Raw genomic sequence first — 7,632 nt, forward strand, 5'->3', positions numbered from 1 at the left:
AATAAACCTGTGTCCGTTGGATGCTTTCAGTTCAATCATGCCGATCATGTCGATTCCCCACATAGAGAAAGGCCATGGTGATGAAATCACATTCAGAAGTGTCGGAGGAATATGAATCTTATCTGCGTAAATCTGACACTTGTGGCATTTCTTCACATATTTGCAGCAGTCAGACTCCATTGTCAGCCAATAGTAGCCTGCTCTCAGCATCTTTCTAGCCATGGCATGTCCATTGGAATGAGTACCAAATGAACCCTCATGGACCTCAGTCATCAACAGGTTTGCTTCGTGTCTATCCACACATCTGAGCAGAACCATGTCAAAATTTCTTTTCTAAAGCACTTCACCACTGAGGTAGAAACTGCCTGACAACCTTCTCAGAGTTTTGCTATCTTTCACAGATGCCCCAGGCGGGTAGACCTGGTTCTGGAGGAAATTCTTGATATCAAAATACCAAGGCTTGTCATCTTGTACTTCTTCAACTGCAAATATATGAGCTGGTCTATCCAAGCGCATCACGGTGATGTTGGGAACTTCATTCCAATATTTGACCACAATCATTGAAGCAAGCGTAGCAAGAGAGTCTTCCCTCCGATTATCCTCTCGAGGAATATGATGAAAGTCAACTTCTGTAAAGAACGTTGAAATCCTCCTCGCATAATCTCTGTATGGAATAAGACTGGGTTGATTCGTTTCCCACTCACCCTTGATTTGATTGACAACTAGGGCCGAATCACCATACACATCAAGGTGCTTGATCCTTAGATCAATGCACTCTTCCAATCCCATAATGCAGGCTTCGTACTCAGCCATATTATTCGTGCATTTGAAAGTTAGCCTTGCTGTAAACGGAATATGTGTGCCCTGAAGAGTAATGGTTACTGCCCCAATTCCATTTCCGTACTAATTTACAGCGCCATCAAACACCATCGTCCATCTGGAACCAGGTTCTGGACCTTCATCAAGTGTAGGCTCATCGCAATCTTTCATCTTCAAATACAGAATCTCCTCGTCTGGGAAGTCGTACTGAACAGACTGATGATCTTCAATCGGCTGATGTGCCAAATGGTCAGCCAAGATACTATCTTTGATAGCTTTCTGAGCTCGATACTCAATATCATACTCAGACAACAACATCTGCCAACGGGCAATCCTCCCGGTTAAAGCAGGCTTCTCGAAGATATACTTGATTGGATCCATTCTGGATATCAACCAAGTCGTATGATTTATCATGTACTGGCGTAAACGCTTAGCGACCCAAGCCAAAGCACAGCATGTCTTCTCAAGCATTGAGTATCGAGACTCACAATCAGTGAACTTCTTACTCAGGTAGTAGATATCAGATTCTTTCTTTCCAGATTCATCTTGCTGACCGAGTACACAACCCATCGAGTCTTCAAGAACAGTCAGATACATGATCAGAGGTCTTCCTTCTACCGGCGGAGACAAGATCGGAGGTTCAGACAGATATTCTTTGATACTGTCGAAAGCTTTCTGGCAATCCTCGGTCCAATCATGGGATTGATCTTTCCGGAGGAGCTTGAATATCGGCGCACATGTGGCAGTCATGTGGGATATAAATCTGGAAATATAATTCAAGCGGCCAAGAAAACCTCGGACTTGCTTCTCAGTTTTGGGCGCAGGCATCTCTTGTATTGCTTTGACCTTTGCAGGATCAACCTCAATACCTCTTTCGCTGACAACAAAGCCCAATAACTTGCCAGAACGGACTCCAAATGTACATTTGTTCGGATTCAGACGAAGCCTGAACTTCCTCAGACGCTGAAAAAGCTTCAACAAATGCTCAACATGTTCAACTTCCGTTCGTGACTTAGCAATCATATCATCGACATAGACCTCTATCTCCTTGTGCATCATATCATGAAACAAGGTAGTCATAGCACGTTGATACGTGGCTCCGACGTTCTTCAAACCGAAGGGCATCACTCGATAACAGAATGTTCCCCAAGGTGTGATGAATGTTATCTTCTCCATATCCTCGGGTGCCATCTTGATTTGATTATATCCGGAAAATCCGTCCATAAACGAGAAGACTTTGAATTTAGCTGTATTGTCTACCAACATATCAATGTGTGGTAGAGGGAATCATCTTTCGGACTAGCTTTATTCAAATCTCTGTAATCAACACACATACGGACTTTTCCGTCTTTCTTGGGCACAGGCACAATATTGGCCACCCATAGAGGATATGTAGAAGTCACCAGAAACCCCGCATCAATTTGCTTCTGAACTTCCTCTTTGATCTTCACTGCCATATCTGGATGAGTTCTTCTGAGCTTCTGCTTCACAGGCACGCACTCAGGCTTCAAAGGCAGGAAATGTTGCACAATATCTGTATCTAGACCCGGCATGTCTTCGTACGACCAAGCAAAGATATCGGAATATTCTCGTAGAAAACTGATCAACCCCTTCTTGACAGACTCTTCAAGGAGTGCCCCAATTTTCACCATCCGAACACAATCTTCAGACCCCAAGTTGACTGTTTCCAGATTCTCAAGGTGCGGCTGAATGATCTTCTTTTCGTGCTCAAGGAGACGGGTAATTTCATCAGGAATCCCTTCAACATCATCTTCCTCTGCTTCGAATACAGGGAATTCAAAATTGGGAGATGGCGTTGGATCATTATGTTCAATGGGTTTTAGAATCAACCTGCATAATGATTTTGGATAATGAAAAACTTTAGAATTTAAACAAGCAAATCATTATGCAGATGAAAAGATTTCTTTTATTCTTGTTTTTAGGGTTTTTTGTGATCACCAATTTCATGCAAAAGCAAAAAGTGAAAACAAATGGAAAACAAATGTTTAACATGAATTTATGGAATGAAATATCATTGTATAAATGTTGCCAACAATGTCATCACTTCTCCTTTTGGCATGGGAGAAGGGTTTTAAACAAAGTGAACATATTACGCTGACTTATGAATGACTGTAGGAACGTCTACAGCGACCCAATTGTGGCAGATCCCGCCAGGGATGACAAAATTGTCAGTATCCTCTGCATCCTCTTCCAAGATAGCAGCAGCTTCTTCAGCTTGATCGGCATGGATGAAACCTCCACTCTTGAACATCCCTTCTTTGTTGAAGACCCCTGAAGAATAGCCAATGCCAGCCCGGGACTTATTGTCTTCAAGCTCGATCATCTTTCCTAAACCAGCAACTGCACCACATTCAATGGCCAGTTTCGCATCACGATAGGAAGCAAATGAAAGAGACTTCTTCTCAATCGGCTCTGCTATAGATAAAGCTTGGAAAGGAGTTCCAACTTCATCCTCAACATCAATGTATGAGAAAGAAGACAAGTGGCTAACCAAGAGAGCCTTTTCTCCCCCTACCACAACCAGTTTCTTGTTCTTAACAAATTTCAGCTTCTGGTGTAAGGTGGATGTCACGGCGCCAGCCTCGTGAATCCATGGTCTACCAAGGAGACAACTATAAGATGGGTGGAAATCCATAACCTGAAAGGTAACTTGGAAATCACTTGGTCCAATCTTGATTGGGAGATCAACTTCCCCAATCACGGTCTTACGCGACCCATCGAAAGCTTTCACAACAACACCACTCTGCCTCATGGGAGGACCCTGATATGACAATCTAGAGAGAGTGGTCTTCGGCAATACATTCAGAGATGACCCAGTGTCCACCAGCACGTTGGACATGGCGTCGTTCTTGCAATTCATGGAAATATGTAAAGCCATGTTGTGGTCTCTTCCCTCCTCAGGGAGATCAGCGTCACAGAAACTCAAAGTGTTGCAAGCAGTGATGTTTGCAACAATGCTGTCAAACTGTTCAATAGTGACATCATGATCAACATAAGCCAAGTCCAAAACTTTCTGCAGAGCCTCCCTATGGGGTTCTAAATTCAGAAGTAATGATAGCACGGAAATCTTGGACGGCATTTGTAGAAGCTGGTCTACAACGTTGTACTCACTCTTCTTGATGAGCCTCAACATCTCATCACAATCTTCATTCACAGTGCCACTATGGCCAACAGAAGAAGGAGGAGTCTTTTGTACAGAGGAGGGTTTAGTAACAAGTGCCGGATTCGGAGAATTCACAGCATTCCCAACCGGACGCTCAACAGAGTCAGCAACAGCCTGAGGCTTCGGGGGTGCAGAAAACACACGACCGCTACGGGTCAACCCACTGACATCAGGTATGTTCACAACAGATGGAGAAGGCAAGGACACTTCTTTCCCATCTTCGACAGAGACAACATTGTATCGGAATGGAATTGCTTTGTCAGATGAATAAGGCACTGGACCGGCAGGTTTGATAATCAGAGCAGGAGAAACCTTCTACTTGCTACCATCATAACGAATGACAACAGGATCGGGTATCTTGAACACAGGAGAAATCACATTAACCTCTGGCTCATCTTCATCAACATTCCTGTTCTGAAGAATCTCAATGGTCCCATCATATAGCAATTCTTGCAGCTTCCTACGCACTTGGCGGCAACCCAATCTGTTGACAGAGCAGATACGACATTTGTCATGGTCATGCTCCATATGACTGTAATCATACAGCAGACGATGCAACTCAACCAATGACTGTCGAATATGGCTTACATATTTGACCTTATATTTGCCAGGGCAGCCCTGGACCATGTTAACTGACTTCCTATGCTCGGGCAATGGGTTCTTCTTAACATTAGGACCTGCGTCCTCAAATCTCAGAATACCGCATCTCATAAGGTCTTGAACCTTAGTCTTCAGCTGAAAGCAGTTCTCTACATCATGACCGGGAGCACCCGAGTGATAAACACAATATTGATCAGGCTTATACCACCACTGCGGGTTGACCGGTATAGCTGGAGGGTCTCTCGGAGTAATCAGTTTCCGCTCTATCAAAGAGGGATACAGCTCTGTGTATGATACAGGAATCGGATCGAAGGTGATCTTTTTCCTTTCATAACTCGGACCAGCTGGATTACTGTTGCGAGGCTGGTAGGCCTGCTGTTGAGGACGATGCTGTTGCTGATACTGCTGCTGTGGTTGTTGATTATTGTGTTGCAGATACTGATATTGCTGATTATCACGGAAGACAGGAGCTATGTGAGCCACCTGATGTTGACTGCTGGCATGACGCACAGGCTTCCTCTTGGCAGAGGGTCTTCTGGGTTTGACATGGGATTGCACAGCATGTGCCTCCCCATCTTTCTTCTTAGCAAATGCCCCATATCGTTTGCTAGAAGAGCCTTCATCCTTGGATAACCGTCCTTCTCGGACTCCTTCCTCCAATCGCATCCCCATGTTCACCATTTCGGTGAAGTCAGAGGGAGCACTAGCGATCATCCGCTCATAATAAAATAAACTCAAAGTCTTCAAAAATATTTTGGTCATTTCCTTCTCTTCCAGCGGAGGAGTAATCTGAGCTGCCAGCTCTCGCCACCTCTGGGCGTACTCTTTAAATGTCTCTTTGTCCTTCTGGGACATGGCTCTGAGCTGATCATGATCGGGAGCCATATCCACGTTGTATTTGTACTGCTTGACGAAAGCTTCGCCAAGATCATTGAAGGAACGGATGTTTGCACTATCCAGACTCATGTACCACCGGACAAACTATCCTGGAAGTAATGAATCAGCAGCTGATCATTATCCGTTTGAGTAGACATTTTCCTGGCATACATAACCAGGTGGCTGAGCGGGCAGGTGTTCCCCTTGTACTTCTCAAAGTCTGGGACTTTGAATTTGACGAGTATTTTCACACCGGGAACTAAACAGAGCTCAGCTGCAGACTTGCCGAACAAATCCTTTCCTCGAAGGGTCTTCAATTCCTTGCGGAGTTCAAGGAATTGGTAATTCATTGCGTCCATCTTCTCATTAACATCTGGGCCCTCAGACGGCTCAGAATGATAGATGGTGTCGTTTACCCTAGGAATGGTATGCACGACAGGAGGAGGCATTGCAAGGACCGGGCTAGATGCCGGCATGGAAGCAAATATCGGAGCTGGAATATCAGGCATATAACCAGAAGGCATCCCCCACGGAAACCCGGGTGGCATGGCTGTTGGCACAAAATGGGCACTTGCAGCTGGCACAGTCGACGAAACAACCTCAGATATAACAGTCCTCTGGGGAGGAGTTGCAGGTGGTGGAGATGGTTGGTTCTGAGCAGCTAAGAATTGCTCCATCAAAGCAGTGAGTCTGGCAACTTCATCCTTCAACTCACGATTCTCTTGCTCGAGATGATCCATCAATCTTGAAGAGTTGGCTCTGGTGTAGTACCGATGAGTCAGCTTGTCTTCAAAATAAATGAAGAGCACAGAGTTAGGCCACAGACAAGAAGACCGGAACAACACCTGCTTATGCGAATGATGCATGCAATGCTTGTGCACATGATTTGTTTTATTTTATTTCAAGGAACTTTTAGGGTATTACTTGCAAATTTTGAATATTTATCATTTTAATCGCATATGGAAAATATCTCATCAAATATATTTGAACAAAGAAGTACAACATTGTCAATTATATTACAAGAGAGAAGGAAAATAAACATCCTATGGATCCCTAGAAGCTCGGGATGCCGGAAGATAAGCTGTACGAAGCCTCTTGATCTCTCTCTCATATGCTGCTTCCATGTCCGCCTTATCTTTGGCGAGTCTGTCATACCTCCTTTTCCAGAACTTGGAAGACTGAGGAAGTAGAGAAGTTCAAGTATCATCAGGATCATCAATGACCTGATGCTCGAGGAACTCAATCAGGGCATCCTTCTCCTTAAGTTGTTGAAGCAACTCTTCTCTTTCACGGATCCAGGCACGTGAAAGGTCTTCTTCTCTCAACTCCTCTACGCCTTGGTTAGGGAGGGTTGAAGGCCCAGCCACAACCAAAGGTGTAGGTCTCGGATAGTCATAAGGCATGACATACTCAGATGCTCTCTTCCTTACCCAAGTCGTATACGGCTCCAAAGCAATGCAGTTCTTCGGACCCAACTCACTTCTACCCTTCTTGTGAATCTTGCGCCAAGCGCGGACCATCCTGGCTTTCAGGCCTTGGGGATCTTTACCCTCCTGAAAGAACACACCTTCTAACAGAATGTTATTAGGTTTATCCTTTAGGGGGAACCCAAGCTGACGTCGTGCTAACACATGGTTGTAGCTAATCCCACCACATGTACCAAGAAGAGGCACATTGGAGAATTCACCACAAGAATCAATGATCTGGACACCATCATATGCACGATCATACCAAGAGATATCATCATTAGTGAGAGACATAAGTCTCGTAGACCACCGTAGACATCCCTTGTTCTCCTTGAAAGCGACCGTCTGAGGTAAGTGAGAAATAAACCACTTATACAACAGAGGCAAACAGCACACAATAACGCCACCACCCTTTGCACTCCTCAAGTGCAAAGAGACATAGGCATCACCCAACAGAGTCGAAACGGGATTAAGAACAGAAAAGATCCTAATGGCGTTCATATCCACAAATTTGTCGATGTTGGGGAACAATACCAGTCCATAGATGAGAAGTACAAATATGGCTTCAAAGGCATCCTCACTCATGGCCTTCCCATAAACAGTAGCTTGAGCGATGAGGAACTCAGAAGGAAGACCTTGAATTCCACCTTTGGTAGTCATATGAGCTTTAACCAAAGATTCATCTAT

The sequence above is a fragment of the Lathyrus oleraceus genome, chromosome 2 (genome assembly GCF_024323335.1).
Source record: "Lathyrus oleraceus cultivar Zhongwan6 chromosome 2, CAAS_Psat_ZW6_1.0, whole genome shotgun sequence".
In the NCBI taxonomy this organism is placed as follows: Eukaryota; Viridiplantae; Streptophyta; class Magnoliopsida; order Fabales; family Fabaceae; genus Lathyrus; species Lathyrus oleraceus.